We start from the raw sequence: 11,218 nt of genomic DNA on the forward strand, positions 1-11,218 counted from the left end.
TAGCAAAGACTAGTTTATAAAAATATAAGCGTCCGGGAGGACACTGGTGCGTCTAAAAAGAGTCTGCCCAATGATCTCAGTGAGGAAGTGAAGCGAATGAAACAGGTAGAATGAAAGAAATGAAGGTCGGTTATGGCAGCGATGCACAATTCCATAGAAGCGCCTATACCTATCAATGAATAACGATGTAATTTAAAAGCTCGACGTATTGGTAGTGATACTCATGAACGTCTCAGCCCAAACTGAAAGCGAGAAATCATACCTCCAAAACGGACGACCTGGGCGGTGTACAGAGTCGTGGTCCCTGTTGCTTTGCCGGACTTTTCGTCGGGCCAGACGACCTTTACCTATTTTTTTTTCTTGCGACGGATCCTTGTACTGCGGCCATAGACTCGCGTTGTGTTCCCAACGGTTGTACCCCTGGATAAGACTGACGGACGCCACTGCCAAAGAATCGTCGTCGAAGCTTTAAAAGGCCAGCGTGTCCATGGCGAATCGGTTCAACTGGTTCAACGTACGCGCGCAACCGCCCCAACGCCAGAACAGAAGAGAGCGCGAAAAATTCTTACATCCGGTATCTTCATTTAGGATTTTGGATTTGAATATGGATTACGGAAGTTACTTCGAAACCGAAACTACACGTGGCCCATGGGTCCGTTAGCTGCTTCGTCGCCTGTGAGCAGCTGACTGACTTGGGGAGACAAAAGGGACTACCAATAAAAATACCAATAAAGGTATACTAATGCAAAGGTTCAGTGCACCGTCTTGCATCCGCAAACAACCATTCGGACATGGATACCGTTAGAAACGCGTGTTTAGCGTGCTTTTATAGCACTTAATTGGAGCGCTTCCAATCTTGTCGCGTGCCGAACGTGCATTTATACCTAGAAATTTTCGGCGATCGTAATCCGCAACGCTAATGAATCTCGGAGGCAACCGCGACTGCTGCGATTTGAATTTGTCGTGAACGAACAAACTATTTTAACGAACGCGCGCGCTTTCGAGCGACGGATTCGGCTGGTGCCTTCCAAATACAAGCGCTATCTCGAAGAAGATGTGCCGCTACCACCGAGGACGGCCAGAAGAAAAAAATGGCATGCACCACAGGTAAAGAATTTCGTATTTTACGAATAAAAAATAAGAATAACATTTGACCGCCGTTCACACATTTACAACCGAGTTCGACCGAGAGAGACAAGAAGCCTCTTAAGACGTCTTAGGACCAGCTCCGTATCAGCGAATCCGGTACTAAGACGTCTTGCAAGAGGCTTGAAAACCGGTATTGTTTCTCTCGGTCGTACTCGGTTACAATTGTGTGAAGAAGCCTTTACAACACCCTGTAATGCCGAATTAGAGCGTAGCTCTTAGCAGCTAGGAGGAGGGAAGGGCACTGAGGGAAGTGTACCCCTCCTCCCTCCACCTCATCCTTCCTGCTACTCCACCTCCCCTATTCTCTTCTCTTCCTGCCCCTCCTCCTCGATCCTCCTCGCTCCACTCTCCCTCCCGTCCCCATCCCCCCCTCCCCACGCGTTTCATCATGGGACATTTTCCATAATGCACTGCACGCTTACGCCGACGTCGACGCCGCTCAAACCGGGAATGGGCGCCTAAGAGCTGGGCTCTAAAACAAGTAATTATATGGCATTCAACAAGCACACAAACAGGTGTTTTAGGGCACAGTAAAAATTTAAAAAAGCGATGCATATTAGTCCTCTGTTTTAACAATAATCCAAGAGCTGCATTTCATACACGCGTGTAAATGATTAGTATGCTAATGGGAACTGGTATGTGTGCATGCAAACATTCTGCATTAGGATAATCAATTATGATATTGCAATGTATATTTATGATGAGCTCATGTAACACTTTAATGATTTAACAGGTGAGTAGCCTGGTGACCAACAACGATGACGGCACGTCCCACAGACAATACCTTCTTAGCGCCTTTTTTTGCAACCATTTAATGGTAAGTTTGCGAAATTAATTTAAGAGTTTATAAGAGCCTACAAAATTAACAGGATTGGACACACACTTTAGTCACACTTAATTGTAGTATTCTGAGGAGTAGTATACTGCAAAATCCTTGCAGGGTTCACACCAGCAACTTTTCACTGCGCTGCGTGCCATCCTCTGACGGCTCAGCCAGGCGCACTGGCCATGTCGTACGACAATGGAATGACAACCTTTGGGAGCGCGCAGGCGAACCTGTGACACTTTTGAGGCCTGGCTATACTTCAGCGAGTGAAGAGTGGATAACTTGGCAATTCCAGAGAGTAGAAAATGCGCATAAAGGCTTATTCACACGATGCATCTTTTCAACCCGCCACAGTTTAGCGAAACCAAGATTTCGCGAAGTCGCCCTGTTCACACGTGGAGTTTGACACGCGAATCCTGTGACGTATTGACTCACGAGAATTTCGCCAAACCTTTTCATCTGCACCGGGAATACCAAGCGTTTTGAATCAAAATTATATGAAAAACGCACGATGTGAAGAGACAGTCTATTTTATTAATATCACTCAATGAAATTCGTCAGATGCGGCTCACTCGGTTTACTAGTCCTGCCAAACATGGGAAAGATCGCGAACGTCAAAGAACAGGTGGATGATCTCGAAGCATTTCGGACATTTTTGCACAACTAATAAAGAAAGTTATCTGCAGCCATCATGTTTACACGCGGTGCTTGCACTCGTCGCAACTGTTGATGAATAAGCACCACGCCACCAACCCGCCATTCACACACCTGAAACAGAGTAGGACCAAGACTCATCGCCCATACGCGCCGCTTCTCCACCTGTCGCTTGCCAAGTTTGTTTCTTCTCTTTTGGCTTTGGCCCGGATATGGAATCGGCCAAAAATCACTCCTCCAAAAGCTCGCTCCTCCTCACAACTCAGACGCCATAGCGAAGCCGAGCGGCCATTGGCAGCGTCCACATTTCTCCTTCGGGTGATTGACAGGCCTCGGTGAGGTTTCAGCGAAAAATTGCTCCAGAAGCGAGGAACACGCGCCACTTTTTTCGGAGGCGCGCCACTTTTTCGGTCGCGTTCAGACGGGGAATCTGTCTCGCGAAACCTAGTTTCACGACACAAGATTTGCCAACAAGATGCATCGTGTGAATAGACCTTTAGACTTTAGCAGTGGATACCGTTTAGTCACAATTAATCGTAATATTCGGAGGTGTAGCATGCTACTATATCCTTGCAGGTTTCACACAAGCAACCGCTTGCTGCGGACCTTCCTCAAACGCATCAACCAGGTGCACTGCCCGTGCCAGACGACTACGGAAGCACAACCTTTGGGAACGCGTAGGTAAGCCTGCGACACTTTCGAGGTCTGTTTATACTTCGGCGAGTGAACAGAGTGGATAACTTGGGCAATTCTAATAAGTTTATGAAGAACATATGATCTTGACAGGAGTGAACATACATTTTAGTGACACTAAATTGTAATGTTCGCAGGTGTAGCATACTACTATATCCTTGCAGGGTTCACTCAAGCAGCGTCTTGCTGCGGACCTTCCTTAAACGCATCAACCAGGTGCACTGCCCGTGTCAGACGACAACGGAAGCACAACCTTTGGGAAAGCGTAGGTGAGCTTGCGACAGTTTCGAGGCCTGTCTATGCTTCGGCGAGTGAACAGAGTGGATAACTTTGGCAATTTCAGAAAGTTTATGAAGAACCTATGATCTTGACAGGAGTAAACATACATTTTAGTGATACTAAATTGTAATGTTCGCAGGTGTAGCATACTACTATATCCTTGCAGGATTCACTCAAGCAACCTCTTGCTGCGGACCTTCCTCAAACGCATCAACCAGGTGCACTGCCCGTGTCAGACGACAACGGAAGCAGAACCTTTGGGAACGCGTAGGTGAGCTTGCGACAGTTTCGAGGCTTGTCTATGCTTCGGCGAGTGAACAGAGTGGATAACTTAGGCAATTCCAGAAAGTTTATGAAGAACCTATGATCTTGACAGGAGTGAACATACATTTTAGTGATACTAAATTGTAATGTTCGCAGGTGTAGCATACTACTATATCCTTGCAGGGTTCACACAAGCAACCGCTTGCTGCGGACCTTCCTCAAACGCATCAACCAGGTGCACTGCCCGTGTCAGACGACTACGGAAGCACAACTGTTGGGAACGCGTAGGTGAGCTTGCGACACTTTCGAGGCCTGTCTATGCTTCGGCGAGTGAACAGAGTGGATAACTTCGGCAATTCCAGAAAGTTTATGAAGAACCTATGATCTTGACAGGAGTGAACAAACACTTTAGTGATACTAAATTGTAATGTTCGCAGGTGTAGCATACTACTATATGCTTGCAGGGTTCCCTGAAGCAACCTCTCGCTGCGGACCTTCCTCAAACACATCAACCAGGTGCACTGCCCGTGTCAGACGACAACGGAAGCACAACCTTTGGGAACGCGTAGGTGAGCTTGCGACACTTTCGAGGCCTGTCTATGCTTCGGCGAGTGAACAGAGTGGATAACTTCGGCAATTCCAGAAAGTTTATGAAGAACCTATGATCTTGACAGGAGTGAACAAACACTTTAGTGATACTAAATTGTAATGTTCGCAGGTGTAGCATACTACTATATCCTTGCAGGGTTCACACAAGCAACCGCTTGCTGCGGACCTTCCTCAAACGCATCAACCAGGTGCACTGCCCGTGTCAGACGACTACGGAAGCACAACTGTTGGGAACGCGTAGGTGAGCTTGCGACACTTTCGAGGCCTGTCTATGCTTCGGCGAGTGAACAGAGTGGATAACTTCGGCAATTCCAGAAAGTTTATGAAGAACCTATGATCTTGACAGGAGTGAACATACACTTTAGTGATACTAAATTGTAATGTTCGCAAGTGTAGCATACTACTATATCCTTGCAGGGTTCACACAAGCAACCGCTTGCTGCGGACCTTCCTCAAACGCATCAACCAGGTGCACTGCCCGTGTCAGACGACTACGGAAGCACAACTGTTGGGAACGCGTCGGTGAGCTTGCGACACTTTCGAGGCCTGTCAATGCTTCGGCGAGTGAACAGAGTGGATAACTTCGGCAATTCCAGAAAGTTTATGAAGAACCTATGATCTTGACAGGAGTGAACAAACACTCTATGCTTCGGCGAGTGAACAGAGTGGATAACTTCGGCAATTCCAGAAAGTTTATGAAGAACCTATGATCTTGACAGGAGTGAACAAACACTTTAGTCATACTAAATTGTAATGTTCGCAGGTGTAGCATACTACTATATCCTTGCAGGGTTCACACAAGCAACCGCTTGCTGTGGACCTTCCTCAAACGCATCAACCAGGTGCACTGCCCGTGTCAGACGACAACGGAAGCACAACCTTTGGGAACGCGTAGGTGAGCTTGCGACACTTTCGAGGCCTGTCTATGCTTCGGCGAGTGAACAGAGAGGACAACTTGGGCAATTCTAATAAGTTTATAAAGAACCTATGGTCTTGACAGGAGTGAACATGCACTTTAGTGGTACTAAATTGTAATGTTCGCAAGTGCAGCATACTACTACATCCTTGCAGGGTTCACACAAGCAACCGCTTGCTGCGGACCTTCCTCAAACGCATCAACCAGGTGCACTGCCCGTGTCAGACGACTACGGAAGCACAACTGTTGGGAACGCGTAGGTGAGCTTGCGACACTTTCGAGGCCTGTCTATGCTTCGGCGAGTGAACAGAGTGGATAACTTCGGCAATTCCAGAAAGTTTATGAAGAACCTCTGATCTTGACAGGAGTGAACAAACACTTTAGTGATACTAAATTGTAATGTTCGCAGGTGTAGCATACTACTATATCCTTGCAGGGTTCACACAAGCAACCGCTTGCTGCGGACCTTCCTCAAACGCATCAACCAGGTGCACTGCCCATGTCAGACGACTACGGAAGCACAACTGTTGGGAACGCGTAGGTGAGCTTGCGACACTTTCGAGGCCTGTCTATGCTTCGGCGAGTGAACAGAGTGGATAACTTCGGCAATTCCAGAAAGTTTATGAAGAACCTATGATCTTGACAGGAGTGAACAAACACTTTAGTGATACTAAATTGTAATGTTCGCAGGTGTAGCATACTACTATATCCTTGCAGGGTTCACACAAGCAAACGCTCGCTGCGTACCTTCCTCAAACGCATCAACCAGGTGCACTGCCCGTGTCAGACGACAACGGAAGCACAACCATTGGGAACGCGTAGGTGGGCTTGCGACACTTTCGAGGCCTGTCTATGCTTCGGCGAGTGAACAGAGTGGATAACTTCGGCAATTTCAGAAAGTTTATGAAGAACCTATGATCTTGACAGGAGTGAACATACACTTTAGTGATACTAAATTGTAATGTTCGCAAGTGTAGCATACTACTATATCCTTGCAGGGTTCACTCAAGCAGCGTCTTGCTGCGGACCTTCCTCAAACGCATCAACCAGGTGCACTGCCCGTGTCAGACGACAACGGAAGCACAACCTTTGGGAACGCGTAGGTGAGCTTGCGACACTTTCGAGGCCTGTCTATGCTTCGGCGAGTGAACAGAGTGGATAACTTCGGCAATTCCAGAAAGTTTATGAAGAACCTATGATCTTGACAGGAGTGAACAAACACTTTAGTGATACTAAATTGTAATGTTCGCAGGTGTAGCATACTACTATATCCTTGCAGGGTTCACACAAGCAACCGCTTGCTGCGGACCTTCCTCAAACGCATCAACCAGGTGCACTGCCCGTGTCAGACGACTACGGAAGCACAACTGTTGGGAACGCGTAGGTGAGCTTGCGACAATTTCGAGGCCTGTCTATGCTTCGGCGAGTGAACAGAGTGGATAGCTTCGGCAATTCCAGAAAGTTTATGAAGAACCTATGATCTTGACAGGAGTGAACAAACACTTTAGTGATACTAAATTGTAATGTTCGCAGGTGTAGCATACTACTATATCCTTGCAGGGTTCACACAAGCAACCGCTCGCTGCCGACCTTCCTTAAAACGCATCAACCAGGTGCACTGCCCGTGTCAGACGACAACGGAAGCACAACCTTTGGGAACGCGTAGGTGAGCTTGCGACACTTTCGAGGCCTGTCTATGCTTCGGCGAGTGAACAGAGAGGATAACTTGGGCAATTCTAATAAGTTTATAAAGAACCTATGGTCTTGACAGGAGTGAACATGCACTTTAGTGATACTAAATTGTAATGTTCGCAAGTGTAGCATACTACTATATCCTTGCAGGGTTCACACAAGCAACCGCTTGCTGCGGACCTTCCTCAAAAGCATCAACCAGGTGCACTGCCCGTGTCAGACGACAACGGAAGCACAACCTTTGGGAACGCGTAGGTGAGCTTGCGACACTTTCGAGGCCTGTCTATGCTTCGGCGAGTGAACAGAGAGGATAACTTGGGCAATTCTAATATGTTTATAAAGAACCTATGGTCTTGACAGGAGTGAACATGCACTTTAGTGATACTAAATTGTAATGTTCGCAAGTGTAGCATACTACTATATCCTTGCAGGGTTCACACAAGCAACCGCTTGCTGCGGACCTTCCTCAAACGCATCAACCAGGTGCACTGCCCGTGTCAGACGACAACGGAAGCACAAACTTTGGGAACGCGTAGGTGAGCTTGCGACACTTTCGAGGCCTGTCTATGCTTCGGCGAGTGAACAGAGTGGATAACTTCGGCAATTTCAGAAAGTTTATGAAGAACCTATGATCTTGACAGGAGTGAACATACACTTTAGTGATACTAAATTGTAATGTTCGCAAGTGTAGCATACTACTATATCCTTGCAGGGTTCACACAAGCAACCTCTTGCTGCTGACCTTCCTCATACGCATCAACCAGGTGCACTGCCCGTGTCAGACGACAACGGAAGCACAACCTTTGGGAACGCGTAGGTGAGCTTGTGACACTTTCGAGGCCTGTCTATGCTTCGGCGAGTGAACAGAGTGGTTAACTTCGGCAATTCCAGAAAGTTTATGAAGAACCTATGATCTTGACAGGAGTGAACAAACACTTTAGTGATACTAAATTGTAATGTTCGCAGGTGTAGCATACTACTATATCCTTTCAGGGTTCACACAAGCAACCGCTTGCTGCGGACCTTCCTCAAACGCATCAACCAGGTGCACTGCCCGTGTCAGACGACTACGGAAGCACAACTTTTGGGAACGCGTAGGTCAGCTTGCGACACTTTCGAGGCCTGTCTATGCTTCGGCGAGTGAACAGAGTGGATAGCTTCGGCAATTTCAGAAAGTTTATGAAGAACCTATGATCTTGACTGGAGTGAACATACACTTTAGTGATACTAAATTGTAATGTTCGCAGGTGTAGCATACTACTATATCCTTGCAGGGTTCACACAAGCAACCGCTTGCTGCGGACCTTCCTCAAACGCATCAACCAGGTGCACTGCCCGTGTCAGACGACCACGGAAGCACAACCTTTGGGAACGCGTAGGTGAGCTTGCGACACTTTCGAGGCCTGTCTATGCTTCGGCGAGTGAACAGAGAGGATAACTTGGGCAATTCTAATAAGTTTATGAAGAACCTATGATCTTGACAGGAGTGAACAAACACTTTAGTGATACTAAATTGTAATGTTCGCAGGTGTAGCATACTACTATATCCTTGCAGGGTTCACACAAGCAACCGCTTGCTGCGGACCTTCCTCAAACGCATCAACCAGGTGCACTGCCCGTGTCAGACGACTACGGAAGCACAACTGTTGGGAACGCGTAGGTGAGCTTGCGACACTTTCGAGGCCTGTCTATGCTTCGGCGAGTGAACAGAGAGGATAACTTGGGCAATTCTAATAAGTTTATGAAGAACCTATGATCTTGACAGGAGTGAACATACACTTTAGTGATACTAAATTGTAATGTTCGCAGGTGTAGCATACTACTATATCCTTGCAGGGTTCACACAAGCAACCGCTCGCTGCCGACCTTCCTTAAAACGCATCAACCAGGTGCACTGCCCGTGTCAGACGACAACGGAAGCACAACCTTTGAGAACGCGTAGGTAAGCCTGCGACACTTTCGAGGTCTGTTTATACTTCGGCGAGTGAACAGAGTGGATAACTTGGGCAATTCTAATAAGTTTATGAAGAACATATGATCTTGACAGGAGTGAACACACACTTTAGTGATACTAAATTGTAATGTTCGCAGGTGTAGCATACTACTATATCCTTGCAGGGTTCACTCAAGCAGCGTCTTGCTGCGGACCTTCCTCAAACGCATCAACCAGGTGCACTGCCCGTGTCATACGACAACGGAAGCAGAAACTTTGGGAACGCGTAGGTGAGCTTGCGACAGTTTCGAGGCCTGTCTATGCTTCGGCGAGTGAACAGAGTGGATAACTTTGGCAATTTCAGAAAGTTTATGAAGAACCTATGATCTTGACAGGAGTGAACATACATTTTAGTGATACTAAATTGTAATGTTCGCAGGTGTAGCACGCTACTATATCCTTGCAGGATTCACTCAAGCAACCTCTTGCTGCGGACCTTCCTCAAACGCATCAACCAGGTGCACTGCCCGTGTCAGACGACAACGGAAGCAGAACCTTTGGGAACGCGTAGGTGAGCTTGCGACAGTTTCGAGGCCTGTCTATGCTTCGGCGAGTGAACAGAGTGGATAACTTTGGCAATTCCAGAAAGTTTATGAAGAACCTATGATCTTGACAGGAGTGAACATACATTTTAGTGATACTAAATTGTAATGTTCGCAGGTGTAGCATACTACTATATCCTTGCAGGGTTCACACAAGCAACCGCTTGCTGCGGACCTTCCTCAAACGCATCAACCAGGTGCACTGCCCGTGTCAGACGACTACGGAAGCACAACTGTTGGGAACGCGTAGGTGAGCTTGCGACACTTTCGAGGCCTGTCTATGCTTCGGCGAGTGAACAGAGAGGATAACTTTGGCAATTCTAATACGTTTATAAAGAACCTATCATCTTGACAGGAGTGAACATACACTTTAGTGACACTAAATTGTAATGTTCGGAGGTTTAGCATACTACTATATCCTTGCAGGGTCCACTCAAGGAACCTCTTGCTGCGGACCTTCCTCAAACGCATCAACCAGGTGCACTGCCCGTGTCAGACGACAACGGAAGCACAACCTTTGGGAACGCGTAGGTGAGCTTGCGACACTTTCGAGGCCTGTCTATGCTTCGGCGAGTGAACAGAGAGGATAACTTTGGCAATTCTAATACGTTTATAAAGAACCTATCATCTTGACAGGAGTGAACATACACTTTAGTGACACTAAATTGTAATGTTCGGAGGTTTAGCATACTATTATATCCTTGCAGGGTCCACTCAAGGAACCTCTTGCTGCGGACCTTCCTCAAACGCATCAACCAGGTGCACTGCCCGTGTCGGACGACAACGGAAGCACAACCTTTGAGAACGCGTAGGTGAGCTTGCGACACTTTCCAGGCTTGTCTATGCTTCGGCGAGTGAATAGAGAGGATAACTTTGGCAATTCTAATACGTTTATAAAGAACCTATCATCTTGACAGGAGTGAACATACACTTTAGTGACACTAAATTGTAATGTTCGGAGGTTTAGCATACTACTATATCCTTGCAGGGTCCACTCAAGGAACCTCTTGCTGCGGACCTTCCTCAAACGCATCAACCAGGTGCACTGCCCGTGTCAGACGACAACGGAAGCACAACCTTTGGGAACGCGTAGGTGAGCTTGCGACACTTTCGAGGCCTGTCTATGCTTCGGCGAGTGAACAGAGAGGATAACTTTGGCAATTCTAATACGTTTATAAAGAACCTATCATCTTGACAGGAGTGAACATACACTTTAGTGACACTAAATTGTAATGTTCGGAGGTTTAGCATACTACTATATCCTTGCAGGGTCCACTCAAGCAACCGCTTGCTGCGGACCTTCCTCAAACGCATCATCCGGGTGCACTGCCCGTGTCAGACGACTACGGAAGCACAACTGTTGGGAACGCGTAGGTGAGCTTGCGACACTTTCGAGGCCTGTCTATGCTTCGGCGAGTGAACAAAGAGGATAACTTTGGCAATTCTAATACGTTTATAAAGAACCTATCATCTTGACAGGAGTGAACATACACTTTAGTGACACTAAATTGTAATGTTCGGAGGTTTAGCATACTACTATATCCTTGCAGGGTCCACTCAAGCAACCGCTTGCTGCGGACCTTCCTCAAACGCATCAACCG

At 47.2% G+C, this 11,218-nt stretch overlaps 1 pseudogene; it reads left to right on the top strand.

The window, feature by feature from the left end:
• LOC121048308 overlaps positions 1 to 6,258 on the top strand; it is a 55,027-nt pseudogene extending 48,769 nt beyond the window's left edge.
• Positions 6,259 to 11,218: the final 4,960 nt, after the last annotated feature.

This window comes from Ixodes scapularis, unplaced genomic scaffold (assembly GCF_016920785.2).
Source record: "Ixodes scapularis isolate PalLabHiFi unplaced genomic scaffold, ASM1692078v2 PGA_scaffold4__175_contigs__length_147842914, whole genome shotgun sequence".
Classification (NCBI taxonomy): Eukaryota; Metazoa; Arthropoda; class Arachnida; order Ixodida; family Ixodidae; genus Ixodes; species Ixodes scapularis.